Genomic DNA, 15,660 nt, shown 5'->3' on the forward strand with positions numbered 1-15,660 from the left:
AACTTTGTTTTTATGACTGGCTAATACCCTTAAAGTAGTATTTACACAACTTTGGGGGGGGGGGAGTAGCTTTTTTAGCCCATTAGATAACACTAGTGGAAACTTCAGAAGTTTTTCCTCTGTAAAATGAGTAAATTTGCATAACTTAATATAGACAAATGAATCAGAAGTAAAATGTTGTTCTTTTGATTGCTTTGTTGGAATCCAAGGGTTGTTGTTTTCTCATTATTTTCTCAGCGTTGTAAGCTCTTTTAGTTTCATGATCTGATAATAGCTATTAATATCAGGGAGCTGGTGTTAACTGATAGCTGGATGGCTCGGTATTAAAGGATGAAGCTTGCAGTAATAAGGCCAAGTACGGTTTGCCACATGGCATGGTTTGAACATGCCACCTGTCAGGAAATCCTGCATGATTATGGATCCCACAAACACACACTTTCCTCCCAGACTGGCCACCGTGGTCAGTGGAGGGAATCTGTTCTGTTTTTGACTGGGATTAATTCCTGGCACCGTCACTGGTTCAGCTCCAGCCGGGAAACAAGAGCAGCTTCCATCCCACAGGGCAGCGGTTTATCTCCTGTTGTGGGTCCAACTGGGCTGATCCTCTCATATTAAATGGATTAGCGGAGGCCTTATTCTACTGTCAGTAGGATTGTAGAATTTGGGCTTTTTTTCCCCTCCCAAAAAGTTAAAAAATAGTGAATTTGAATCATGTATTTATAAAATCTGATCTGTGTGCTTTTCTTTGAGGTATTTCTGCAGACTAGTGTCAGAAACATGATTTTCACCTGATCTCCCTAAGTACCAGTCATGTTTAACCCGCGTTTAGTCGCGTTTAGTCCGTGGGAAACTGCAGCATTAGTGCTGCTTACAAGCCTTTTGATTTCCCGTGAGAGACATCACGACAGAAGCAGGTTACTTTGGCACCCAAATGCTGCATGGCATGACTGCAATCGAACAGATCATATTATGCAAATTTAGGAAAAACTCACATCAAGGCTGATCAACAGATGCTCACCAAACATTGTGCACAATCACAACTTTACATCTCTTTTATGATGCCCACTGCAAAATTTTTATCAACCTACTGTCCACTTTCTGGAAGATTGCACTTTAACAACAGATAGCTTGCTGCTGGATCTCTGCCAGTCTTGAAGCAGATTCATGAAAGGTGCACCTCCCTGTCTGTAGTCTTTTATATTAATCTCCTTCAGGCAGCCGACTGAATCAGCCTCACGGGTTTCCATACAGGTGCCACTCTGATCACACAGTTTAATAGGAGGCGATGTCTGACCGAGCTGAGATCAAGCTAGCCACAAACAGCCCTGACCCTGGAACACAATGCCTGGAAGTCAAGAACCAGGCTCTGTCAGCCTATTTCAGGCCAACAATGTTAACATGATCTTTACAGTGTTCTTGCTGTAATGAGGAATTTGTGTCACTTGACAAAAAAGGCAGATAGTGGGTGTATTGTTGGGGGTTTTTTTTGCCCTTGTCAATGTTATTTAGTTTTGCTTTGTTTGCTAAAAGTTCCCATCCACTGAAATATGGTTTTTAAATTAGTATTTCACTTTTTGACCTTCAATGTTCAAAATGATGTATGCACAGCATTTAAGGGTTGGATTATAAGAACTGCCAAAACTGAGAAGCCCAAAGACTCCAGTGGAATGGATTTTCAGCAGAGTAGGGAACATCTTGTGATACTCCATATGCAGCCAAGCTTTAAATATCCACTGTTTTTCAGTGATTTTAACCACTGAAATTGGATCTTTTGTTTTCCTTAAATAGTTAGTCATAAACACTAGACTCTTACAAGCAAAGGGTGGAGAGAGAGAGAGATCAAAAAAGAAAAGTAGGCAAAAACAGGAAGAAAAAAAAGTTTTTCAGAAGTTTTAGGAATCTTTACTTGGCCACACTGAGCTAAAGTTTCCTTTGAAGACCTTGAAGGCTGGAGTCTGAAACGATGCTCATCAAAATCTAACATGGTCGAAACTTCCAAATGCATCAGTGTAATTCAGTTTAACTCAAGTGCATCTGCAACTACATAAAAGAAAATTTGACAGTATATAAAAATATGAAATAAAGCTTAGGTTATATCACCCTGATTTCTAGTAGTTTTAGCACTGTGATCTACACCAAATCACCCCCACCTTATGATGGACTGAGATGGGCCTGCTATCGTTAAAGTCTTATGTCCATTCATTGAGGCTACACTTACTTATGGGCCCTTTCCCACAACCTCCAGGCACCTTGGGGGAAGTCATCCATGCATAACTGTGTTCCTTATTCAAAGGCTGAATGTAGAAGTTGTCCCAGAGGTTGGCTGCTGCAAGTGCGGCATTAGCAAAGCACATGCTCGCCTTTCAGAGGGAAACAATACTGCCCTTTGTGTTGGGCCACAAGTGTCTATTTTGATTTTGAAGGGGATCTCACAAGTGGATAGACGATGAGGGGACTTACAGGAACAACACACAGGATACATCAAGGACAGCATGCTACCAGAAAATTAACAAGTCCTCCAGCTATAAAACAAAGTGTGCTTTGCTGCGACATTTAAAAACAGCCATGCTCCACCAGATCTGATATCGGAGGAGATATTATCAGGTGCCTGAGATGGAGAGTAACATTCTCTGCAGCTGCTGTGACAGGTTGAATTTATCTGTATTTTTAACTTGCATAACAGATTCTATTGGGCCAGCTACAGACGTCAAAATAAGAGCTTACTGTAATGAATAGAGGAAACTACAGGATTCCTTTACCCTGTAAACAACAGGAGAAAGCATGACAGCCAAAGCATGCTTGCATAGCTGATAATTGTCATGATCATACTTTTTTTTTCTTTGTAATTGTAGCGATCTTTAAACTTTGGGTGTTTAAGTAAAATTCAGTTTTTCAAGTTAAGCAATAAAGTGTTGTCTTCATCTCCATCCCCCTTCTTATGGCCTCTTCACTGGTTTATAAATAGCAATGACCCATCTTTAAATAGGACATTGCTTTGTCTATTGTCTTTCCATGTCTGTGCTGTCCTGATCTGTGATGCTGAAGAAATGCAGTAAACATCCTCTGACCCGGCTAACCCAGGACTCCAATTCATAAGCTCCCTGTTATTAAACCTTAGTTACATTACTAAATTCTCTGTGTGGTTAAAAGCAAAAGCAAAAAAAATAGCCAGTATTTGCTTTCTGTTTTTAGCACAAACTATTGGCCATATAGCTTCATTTATATGTTTATAGTAGTATTTATATATAGTATTTGGTATTAAATATTAAAATAATACATCAAGGACAAGAAGAATCATTTTAAGGAGCTTACTGTTTACTTCCTGGGACTCTAATCCCTCATACAGGGGATTACACTTCCTCATACACGGATGTGACATTTTGTCTTTTCTTTACCTTCTTAGCTAAATATACTTTGTTTATTTTGGAAAAACTAAGTTTCGGTTTCAAAATCCACTGTGGTGATGTACAGAGGCAAAACTGCAAAAACTGTGCCATCGCCCCAAATCTGTACTTTCTCAGCTCTAAATAGCACACAGAAAAACATCATCTAGTGAGCATATAATAGGATTTAGTAACTAAAAAGTTGAGCAAATTTCCTTTCAGAAGGTGGTTAGAAACACAAACTGAGCTAGAAAGAAAGTAAGAGTTGATATTTACTTAAATTCAGGGGCATCATTTCCAGGGGGGGTTACAAACCAATGAAAAATGCTCTTCCAGAAGTACTGAGTGACTAAGGTTGGGATTGTTGTAACTTGCAGATAAACAAGCAGACAGCTGTGGACACCACGAGAGGATAATTATTTCTGACTAATTCTTTCAAGTCTACATGGATTCTGCCCTGAGGACACAGTTTTTCCAATAAAATGGATAAACTGGCAGGGTATGAAAAGCAGAATGGGCCAACACAACAGTGGCAATTGTGGATCAGAAGGAAAAAATAAAATTATGATGTGAAAAACAAAAACTGCTCAGATGAAATAAGTTTGTTGTGTATGAACCGTGTGAAATAAAATAGCATCAGACAAAATACACAATCAAATAAAACCAGCATTTGTTTAAAGATATGCTTTAGTGGAGCTTTTCTTTTCAATGTTGTCTGGAAGTAGCCTCAAATTTAAATAAAACATGGATAGTAACTTAATTTTTGCCAAGTCTTGCTTCAAGAAAAACTTCCATTTTGAACCAGTGCTTCATTTGGTAAAATAGTTTTCTTTAAGTTTGTTGAGATGGTAAAGAGGATAAAAAAAAATGCTTGCTGAATTCAGTAAATAAAACATGCCTAGACGTGCCTTCTCTTTTTAACATGATTAGGCTCAGCATCAGACTGTTTAAGAGTAGTCCTTTAAAGGAAGTTTAGGGGTTTGGGGCTTGGGTTGTACTGGAGTGGTGGCTCCCTATTCTTCTCAATACCCTGCTTTGCATTTTCATTGGTTTGAAGGCCATCTATCAGGATCCCCTATAGGCCTTTTCAGAGCCAAATAAAAGGATCACTGTGGACAGACCTGTCTGTGGGTTGCCCAGACACTGGAGACAACAGATGTGTTAAATGTAGCCCTCTCCCCCACAAAAAGCCCAGAGAGCTGGGGCTGCATACTATCTAATGGAGAGGCAGCTTTATGTTAATTGCTGAATGGAGTCAGTCAAAGGTGCTGTGAGCTTTTGGTGAGCATGTTCAAGGAATCCCACATCATAAAGAAATCCTCACTTCCCTCCACTTTCAGGAAGAAAGCACTACAAAGAAAAGGCCATAAAATAGTTGCCGGGGTCTGTAACTGAACGGCAGCATTAGATCCTACAAAAACCCACCATGTAACTTTATCTGGGTGTAAAACTATGCCTGGACCTTGGATCAATGTGACTTTAAACCAGGGGGTGCTGCACTGAGCCACAGGGAATCAATATGGCAATTCTTTTTGTGATATTGTTTACTTTATTATTATCTATTATTATTTTTATTTTTTTTATTTTTTTGTTTCACACATGTTGCAGCAGTAATGCATTCCCATACACAACATTCCTTTCAATTAAAGTAACACTGTTTCCATGCATGAAAAGGAGCAGGAAGAAGAATAAATTCTTATTGATACCTGCCCCCTATCTGTGATAATACAAGTAAGCAACCAAAATTACACTATGACAATTTTCTGCACATAACAAAACAAAGCAAAGCAAACAGAACAATATACTCAACAATGAGCAATACCACTAAATATCAAACTAAAAGGATCATTTTTCTACAATTAAATTCTATTCTTTTCAACTTCTTCATATTGGTTTATCATTTTACTCTAATAGCAGATTTTAAATTGAGAAACATTTATACAACACTTAAGATGATCACTGAGAGAATTCCAGTTTCTTATGCCTATGACTGTTGGACACATTTGCCTTTGTGTGGTTCGAGCAAACCGGTGCTTAAAATAAAACTTCCTTCTTCCGTCCCCATTTTCTGAACACAATACAAATAAACTTTGTAACTTAAGAGGTGGTGTTTTATTTTTCGCCCTAAACATAATAGTTAAAGTCTGTAATTTCACTATGTCTTCTAGTTTTAACAATTTCGATTTTGTAAACAAATTATTAGTGTGTTCTCTATATTTAACATTATGCATAATTCAAAGCACTCTCTTCTGTAATAAATATAATGGTTTCATATTAGTCAATATTCTCATTGTCTTGTAATCTAATATATATCTAACATTACCCAGGATATAAATACTTTTAGCCAACTTTTTTTTTTAACATGTTCAATATGTGATTTCCATGTTGACTGGAATCTATTATGCGGAATGGGAGTCCTTTACCAGACTTTTAGCACAAATGCAGTAAAATAGGCAGAATTCGAATCTTTTAAGGTACAGGTGAAGAATTCATTGCTAGATTAAAAAAATCAGCATGTTGATGTTTTTCCAGCAAAATGCAGGACCAAATTTTAAAAAATCACTATACAAGGGCACAGCTATAGAAACTAGTTAAAATATTTAATTGTGCATGTTTTGCTAATGCAAATTAAGGCATCATAGCTTTAAAAACAGATAATAAAAGTGCAAAGTGCAAATGCAACAGATGTCTACAAAGTGACTCAGTAAAGTATTTGCACACAATAAAGTGCAATAATCCATCTTACTTCATTTTATTTTTTTTATTTATATAGGTCAGGAACTAGTTTAAATAGTAAATTAGAAGAGCTTACAATATCAAGAACAACAAAGGTCTGAGTTCTTAGTGATGGTGGGAAAGAAGAGCTGAAAGCAGCACCATCTGAGACAAAAAGGACCACATAAACCTCCCTGTATGCAAAAATAATCGAATTGTAGTTTTTAACGGTTCATAAAAAAATATAAAACTACTGATATCTGTGATTCTGACGCCATTATCACACTTTTTAAAAAATAAATTTTGTGGTTTCACAAGGCTCTCTTATTTTGACTCAGTGCTTTGGTTGGAGATAACAATAGAAAACATGGCTTCTAGTACGATAGCAAGCTGTGAGAGCTTGCTGCTGTTTCCCTGCTGGGCCCACGCTTACCTCCTGTATTCCTGTGGGAATCAGGATAATCCTTGGTATCGCACCCTTTTGTCACAGCATTAGTGTTTCATTTTATTTACCCACTATATCTTATACATACTTAGCTTCCTTATTCATAGCAACATGCTGTATACCTTATATTAAAGCATATTTTCAATATTGGAAACTTTATTGGTGTTACTAGAATTAGAAGGTTTAAATTCAACTTCAGCATCCTAGGACCCTTTGTGACACTGAAGGAGGAGGAACAAAGGTTCCTGCATCAAACCCTTCGGTCTAAACAATGGCAGCTTGGCGTGGTTAGCCTGAGGCGAAGCCATCTGCCACTGAGAGTGGAGTCTCTTTGTCGGCTATTGTGGAATGTGGAAGCAGATTGATGAGGGCCGGGTGATTCCTTTAGGCCCCGATGAGGCAGCAGGCAGCACAGAAATCCGAACAGACGCCACTGGGAACTCCCTCTTCTTCTGTCTCCACAGCAGTCACATGACGGAGCAGCCAGACACCAAAACCTGGGAACATGAAAAGGGAAAGTGTTTTCAGAGGTTGATGCAATGTGTTAGAAAAATCAGTAAAACTTGTGTTCTCCAGGATCATTCTAGGAAAAAGGCTTTATTTTGATCTGTTGCAGTGATAGCTTGAAGGAAAATGAGAAGAATGAATTTTCTTAACTGTGCTTCTTTCTCCTCTGCTATGTGGTGTGGGGGACCAAGGCTGGAGCCCTGCAGGTCATGTCCTTGCTGGGATGATGACCTCTAACCCTCTCAGCAGGTGTGTGTGGATGGCCTTTATTGAGAAAGGCCTGTCCAAAAGCTCTGCAGCTTTTGGAGTGGGTGGCTCAGTGAGGGGGGACAGGGCAGATGTTGTATGTGAAATCCCCCAGGGAAAGTGTGCCACCATTGAGGGAAAGGGTCAGGGCAAAAGGGCGGATCTCACACAACCAATACAGCATGCAGCCATGGTTTCCATGGCAGCTTGCTTGCATCACTAAGCTTTCTGTTGTCTGGGACATAAAATGGCAATTTAGGCTCTGGGATCTCTGGCAAAACAAGGCTTTATTTTGTTTCTGGTTGCAGATATTCTGCAGAATTTGGTTCAGAACCACAGGCAGGATCAGGTTTACTTTTGAGTAATTTTGCAGATGAAAGAAATATGAAGTGACAGTGAAACAGGAAAGCAGGACTCCGTGAAAACAAGCAGATATAAAAACAAAACTGCTGATGGTATATTGTTTAATTTTTTTTTTTAAGCTGTAGCAGCCTGAGAGGATCTTTATTTACTGTTCAAATCATTCACCATTTTTTAAAATAATTTTTACAGTTCAAAAGTACTGTATGTGACTGTGTGCGTGTGATTTTCTTGCATACTTTTCTGTACACCACACAAACATGAAATCTTTATCTATAAACAGTCACTATAATAAGAAACCTTAATGTCTGTAGATGGTTTCAGCTGGGAGAACTGCAAAGCCACGGGGTGCTGTAGAAAAGGCAGAGATAAAAAAGCAGACCTTGACGTTCTGACAGTTTACTGTGGCTTCACTGTAAGTCATTTCCTTTGAGGTGATGGCTACAGAAGAATCAAGTCTTTGATCAAATCCTGGCTTCAACATCTTATCTCACCAAATGGGCAATAAATCATTCGCTTAACTGAGTGAAAGGCAGCCCAAAGATCCGGCTAAGCTAATTATGTCTTTATTGCAACTTTAAGGGAACTTTTTGTTCTTCAGCTAAAATCATTGGACAGGATTATATGTCATATTATGATAGCATGTTACTCCAAAGCTTGTTAAAGACAATTTATTGTGGGAGTTAAACACAATTACAACTTTTATCAATCTTTAACATCAAAGCAACATTGACTATAAATCTCAAAAGTCTTGCAATGCTGAAATAAGGAAACCACAAAGTATACTGCAGCATCAAGAGCTTTGTTCTTCTCAAAGGCCGCTCAAATAAAGAGCCAGCTTGAGTTATAAATGGCTTGAGGAAACAACAGACATTACAAATAATTAAGCGGAAGCATTTTTTGAGATGGCATTGACAGCAGAAACCTTACAGCATTTTTTCCCCTGCTAAACCTTGTATGTAATAAACCATTGGGCTAGGGGGTCCCTGTTTTCATACAAAGGACCTTTTCTGCAACAGTGCTCGTAGGCCAAATGCAAGAGCTATCAGTCCTGTGATGCATGACATTTGTATAACATCACCAGGGTCCCGGCATAGACTGGAGTGGGTCAGGACTCTGGACAAACTGTGGATTTCAGTCGGCATGAAGAAAGCACAGGTCAGAGCACACTTAGATATGCATCTTAAGCCAATGCTTGGCCACAGTGACTGAAAAAGGGCCATCGCTCTATAAAGCTACTGTTGAAGAACAAAAGGAACAGTCTCAGAGGATAAAAGAAATATTATACAATATCAGCAGATGCATCAAAGGGTTCAAAAGTCAATTATTCTGTTCAGAAAACATGAAATAAATTCATTACAAGCCTTTTTAACTCAATAATGCCATAAAACATGGCAATGGGTATATGAGCCGAGAGTTATTCACAATGGTGGGAGTTTTACTATGCTGATCTTGGAATAAATTATATAATAATTATATAATATACTTAAATAATTATATAATAGATTATGGTGTATGTCCTGTATATGAAAAATGGATGGATTCATTGTCACCTACAGGTTAGTGAAGGCCTGTTGTGAAGTCTAAAGCTGACTAGTTTCTTGGTGTTTTGAAACATGGCCCATCATCTGACTCACAGGCGAACAGCTACTCAGCCATGAGATAAATTTAACTCTACTGTTTTTGTTATTCTTTTTTACTTTAAAAGGGACTCTATTTTACAAAATAAGACTTGAAACTACCTGCTGGGGCCATAAACTCATTAGGAAAGAGTTGGATGGATGGCAGTGGTTTGAAAAAATTTAATATTTAGGTCAAGTTTCAAGTTTGGAGCCATTTTTCTGCTAGCCAAAGCTGCATTTCATCAACCATGTTTGTCTTCTGTGGGGCTAACTCTTTTTATATTTGCAGTGTGTACATAACAACTAAAGAAAGGGGAATAGTAACATTAAAAAATTACATCAGAAGCACAAAGGAGATGTATGGTCTGGACTCCAACAATGGACATCTGTTAAAGATTCAAATGTCTCAACAAAACATCATAACCATTCAGCTGCCAGTAATATATTCTAATCTAGGCCAAAGTGGTTGACTGACTGACAGCCAGTGTTTGTTATAAATTCAGTCATGTCCCACTGTCACTGAAAATTGAAATACATTTGAGGTGACGAGAAAATGGACATGGAAATTAAGCCTGAATTAGTTTTTCAAGATGTGGTTTACAATAACTTTATCTGTGGATTATGTGGTCCAGGAATTTGGGCAAAAACTATGTGAAAGGAAACTGAATAATTACATTTACAGGGATTCAGAATTTAGGCAGTGATAAACAAGATTAATTGATGAAACTCTGGCTTCCTCTCTTCCATGCAAAGACAGAAGATAAGTATCTGTATCATCAACTTGTGCCAGAAAGGATACATGTACCGCCAGGCGTCCACGAGCCAACACAAACATGGAAACCTCTTCACTGTCAGAGCAGAGGTAGAGGGAGGAGACCTTCCCTCTGATTAGCTGGAAAGGGTCATCATCCCCTGACATCTCTTTGTCTCTGCAGTATTGACGGAAAGATCCCGATTTCCCAGGTCACTACCGCTGCTTCGTTGGTCTTGGCCAGAGTTTGCCTGACGTGTCTCGGTGTGACCTTTGATGAGACAATGAGAACATAGTCACATATTCAGGAAAGGTGCACATGGAGATTGTGCCTTTGTAGTCGTGTGCTGTAAATACCATCCAGGAATAGCTTTTCTTGTGATATTACAAAAAAAAAAATTGTGGATGCAACAATGCATCAGGCTTATTGGTGTGTTAGTATTTAGCAGATAATAAATCGGTACAAACATAGCATGATAAGTATTATAAATGTATTTTCCCTGTCCCACACAGTAGTGAGGGGTTTACTTTTACTCTCAATACGTTTAACATCTGAGGATGGTGTCAGTGTTTCAGCCATGAAAAACATGACATCGGCCAGCTTTAGCCTCCGGACTCAGCAACAGCCTGGAAAAAACATGATACAGGCCACGCAAATAATCACAGAAGGATATCATATATTGAAATGCCATACATCAGTCGGACAGTCTTCAAAGGCTTTAAGGACTTTACACTTGCCAAGTCATGCCTTAAGGTTGGATATAGAGTCCTCCGTAGATGAAAAATGACAGTTAAGAGCAGTATTCTTTCTAATTATACTCTTTTATATTGGTTTTACACGACTTTGCGGCAAGGTCACCCCAAAGACCGCATTTTACAACAATTCTTAAAATCCTGCGGTTTCCTAAGTGTCATTCCATGCTTTCTTGTTCATGAGTTGTAGTAGTGTAGAGTTCTGCAGTTTGTAGAATTTTCCATATGTTGCCGAGCCTTTAAAGAAGGCTTTTTGAGATGATTCCCTATAGCCTTATTCCCCAATCGGGATCCCACGTGTGTGTGTGTGTTGGCGTAGATTAGAATAACAGGACAAACACTGAGTAGGATGTGAGCCACCCAACTCTGACCTCCATCTGTGCGGTTTCCTCTCCATTCTTCCTGGGTGGGACTCCCCCCAGGAGGTCCAAACTTACACATACCTACTGTACCCCAGTCGTGTCTTCCATAGTGCAATGCTATGACCTCTTGGACTAGCTGTAGTGTTTCTCAAAGTGCCAAGGTTGGGGACCTTCATAGATGTGATTTTGTTGCAGTTGGGCTACTGCCAGCAGAGATATGAATCTCCAGTCATGGTGTAGGAAATCAAAAATAAACTGCAGAACACATTGAATTAGTGGGACCGGCTAGATAATCCACCTTTATCATAACAATTAAGTTAACAGACTTGTTTCTCAGAAAACATGTAGTGTTGACATCATTTATATCTGAGGAACATCATCTTAACACAAGACTTTGTGGGAAATGAGCTGCAGCAGCCTTCAAGGCTAAACAATGAAGCAAAAGAACAGCAAAGAGGCAAAAATTACACTTCCTTATTCTTTTATCAGCAGGGAACCATATATGGCCAAATGATTTGCACCTCCAATAACACTCCAGGGTTGAAAAATCTGTATGCTCTATAAAGGCCTGAGTCAGAGTTACAGCAGAAAAAAGAAGAATGTTTGAAGCCTGGTACAAAAATCACTTTTGTTTCTATAGTGAATATATCCCATCATAACAAACAGTGTACTGGAGCCGATTTACTTTAATAGATAACCAGTTTAATATTTATTAAGGCTTAAAACTGTGTGCACGAGGGTTTTAAATGCCACTGGTCACCAGTGACTCTGCATCAGGGTTAGGCAGTTCATTTTCTTAAGGGGCTGCATGAGAATCTATGAGATACTATTGTGATGGACATCAATAAGCTAAACTCGGTTCTGTTCAGTATTAATTTTATCACTCTATAAACCACTACTGGCAAGATTAGATGTTACAACTAGGCCCTATTTGTGGCCTGTTGAGAAAATTAATTGGCCACCCTTGCTCTATGAGGGTATGAACCGATGTTTTATTGGCTGCTTTAATTTGAACTATGAGTGTGATGAAACAGTTCAAGAGACACTGTTAAAAATAGTTATTTGATTTCAAGTAAAAATTAGAACTAACGAAAGAGAATTAACAACAGTGAAATATCACATCAATTCAATTTTATTTATACAGTGCCAAATCACAACAACAGTCGCCTCAAGGCGCTTCATATTGTAAGGTTGACCCTACAATAATACATACAGAGAAAACCCCAACAATCATATGATCCCGCCATGAGCAAGCACTTTGGCGACAGTGGGAAGGAAAAACTCCCTTTTAACAGGAAGAAACCTCCGGCAGAGCCAGGCTCAGGGAGAGGCGGGATTTATAACAAGTACGATTCAATGCAGATGACTGGAGAAGAAATACTCAATCCATCATGGGAACCCCCCAGCAGCCTACACCTATTGCAGCATAACTAAGAGAGGATTCAGGGTCACCCGGTCCAGCCCTAACTATATGCTTACTATATGTTCATCATGCCAATAAGGTAATGGTGATAGCATCGGTATGTTGATGTTTAGTAGCAATCTTAGTTCATTTTCTAATTAGCACCAAATACAAAGCACGACTAAGGCTGGAGGAAATTTTATTCTGACGATAGCAGCAGGTAAAAGGTCAAAGATCAGTTACAATTACATGATTGATACACAAGTTATGTATCCACTGGGGATGATGAGTTTATCTCTTCAACAGTTGTTAATATCATCCCTTAGAGCCATACTGGTAGCCCATCTTTAATACCAGGCAGTGTGCACTACACCTTTGGATACTGTTAGACCTCCATACTGAGAACAACTGTTTGTTTTTTCCAGTTGTTTATCTGTCTATCTCAGGGGTGGGCAATTCCAGGCCCCGAGGGCCGGTGTCCCTGCAGGTTTTAGATGTGTCCTTGAACCAACACAGCTGATTTAAATGGCTAAATTAGCTCCTCAACGTATTCCAGAGGCCTGGTAATGAAGTAATCATGTGATTCAGGTGTGTTGATCCAAGGTGAGATCTAAAACCTGAAGGACACCGGCCCTCAGGGCCTGGAATTGCCCACCCCTGGTCTATCTTATTCTTCTGAAAGTAGTACTGCATATCAAGAACACTTACAGATACAGAGCTGGTACAAAAGTCCCCTAGAACCAGGCATGAAATGATTAGAATTTGGTAGTCAAAGGTCACTGAAGCTCAACTATTCCTATGCTTATTATGACAGCATTTTAGACAAATTTGTAATGAAATCAAATGAGAAAGTGCTGATATTAAGACCATGTTGATGTTCTTCCTTGTGATGTTGTTATTTTATCCAAAAATAACTTTCTAAGTGCCATAACTCAAGAACAGAAGTCAGATTGTGTCTGTGTTAATTTGTGAAACGTTGTTTACTGTTATGACTACAACTTTGTGTTTTGTGTTTATGGGCAGACAAAAAAACACTTAATACTTTTCATTAAATTCCTTTAAAGTCTCATTTTTATCCAGTATGTGGAGACATGTAAACTCTAACAGCTCTGAGCTGGCTGGTGGTGGTAATTCTAGTTTTAAGCCCTGAAAATATACAAATGCCCCCACAGCTTATGTCTGCTTTTTTTTCACATGCAGTCTTTTAGGTTTTGCATACAGATACATGCAGACAGAGATGCAAGCAAGAATTTGTCTGGTTGGCTGGAACACTTCCACCCCGTTATGGAGAATGGGGTTCAGTCTGGTGTAGATCCCAATCCCCTCAGGAAGTGTGTGCATCAGAGCAAGCAAAAGGAAGTTTACACTGCTGCTCAACAGATCGCTGTTTATGTTGGGGCCACCTCTTGAGGATGCATTGGGGCTTTGATTTTTCAGTGTACCATTAGATGAGTCACTTTTTTCCATATGTTAAATGAAAAGCAAACAAAGTGATTATGTTGTTGTTGCTATTTGAGGGTTACGGACCAGTGGTATGGTGATTCTCTGAGTCTGGAAAGTTGGGAAGGCTTATTGTTAAATCTAAATTCAGTATCAGTTGATTGGAATACTCTAGCCAACAAAAAAGAATCTGAAAGCTTCTTAATTACAAAATCAATTGTTTTTATAGCTAAAGAGCTGACAGCCTCATAGATAAAGACAGAGTGACAGACAAAAACTCACTGACCATTGTATGACCTTTCATAAGGTCAGTCAGAGTTCATCCATTTTCTTTTACTTGATTATGCTTTTGCTTTGCAGATTAAGCTTATTCTGTGAATACAGTTCAAGTCAATCAGACAGTGATTGACTGTGTTTTTCCTTTTCTATTTGATGTCTCTTGTTTTATCTTTACCTGAAAGTTGCTAAAGCAGAAAAGATTATTGTTGCTCTGCTGATCAGAGAAACTGACAATGAAACAGATTGTCGAGAAACTCTTTGTTTCCTTCCCTCGATTTCTCCACACAAGCATAGCAGTACTTGCAATGATGTCCTTTAATGGGTCTGCCAAGGCTGTGTTATGCATATTCCTGTACTTATATGCCTAAATGCACTTGTCACAAATACAATATGAAACAGCAAATCTCTCAACTACTGTTGTGTCTAATTGTTGATTGTAACATGTTGAGAATGTTTTCATTTGGAATTTAACAGGATAGGAAAAAGTCGGAGAAGTCTTCATTTTTAAAGCAGTAGTGTTATAAAGATCCATACCATTAACTAGGCTCTTGAACCGAGGTTTCTTTGGTCAAAGTGTCTGGATTACTTCTTTGTGTAGCACCTGCTTTGGGCTACTAACCCATTACACAAGCATAGTTAACAACTTATATAAGTGTAAAAGATTGTTTGTGCTAGAGTAGTCTATTAGTCCTTCTTCCCACAGTTTTGTCCACAAGTGTGGCCTAGCTCCTGCATTTTGCTTATAACAAAAATAGACTTGATGTTAAAAGCCAGGGCTTTTTAATTAAGACACATTTGCATGTTTAGCTAATAAAATGCACAACTGGGGCCAATTCGATATGGTTCATGTCTCAAAATAAAGCAGCTTGAAGCATTTTCTAAAAAGGGTTTTATACCAACTATTGGACGTAAATGTAAAACTTATGCCCTAATAAGTCTCCAAACACAAACACACACCAATCTGCTCTCTCTTCTTACCAAATATGTTTTCATACATGTTACAAAATGCCACTTTGTCCCAAGAGACAAAACATTACAAACGATCAGATTTCCTCTCTTTGAATTATGGTGGTCTTACAGATGCAATCTATCTTAAGAAACGAGATTTGGTGAGAGAAAAATGACGGCTTTGTTTTTTCTGTTGCGGAATGTTTGGGATTGGCTGTTATCTCCAACATGTTTTACGCACTGCAATGAAACAGAGATGTTCTGGCAGCCAGGCACACAATGGCACAGGGTTATCAGCCGTGTCACTTCAGCTTGTCTTGCATTGAAAACACCCCCTCTGTTTCACGGGAAGGTGGTCTAACATGTGCTTGGCCTGCAAAAGAAGTATGTCAGTCGGGGTCATAACTACCACTGAGGACACGGGAGGTGGGTGGGAGGTCATGCATT

This window comes from Mchenga conophoros, linkage group LG4 (genome assembly GCF_057382185.1).
Source record: "Mchenga conophoros isolate Kocher_MC1m ecotype Shallow Benthic linkage group LG4, M_conophoros_male_GT1.1, whole genome shotgun sequence".
Taxonomy (NCBI): Eukaryota; Metazoa; Chordata; class Actinopteri; order Cichliformes; family Cichlidae; genus Mchenga; species Mchenga conophoros.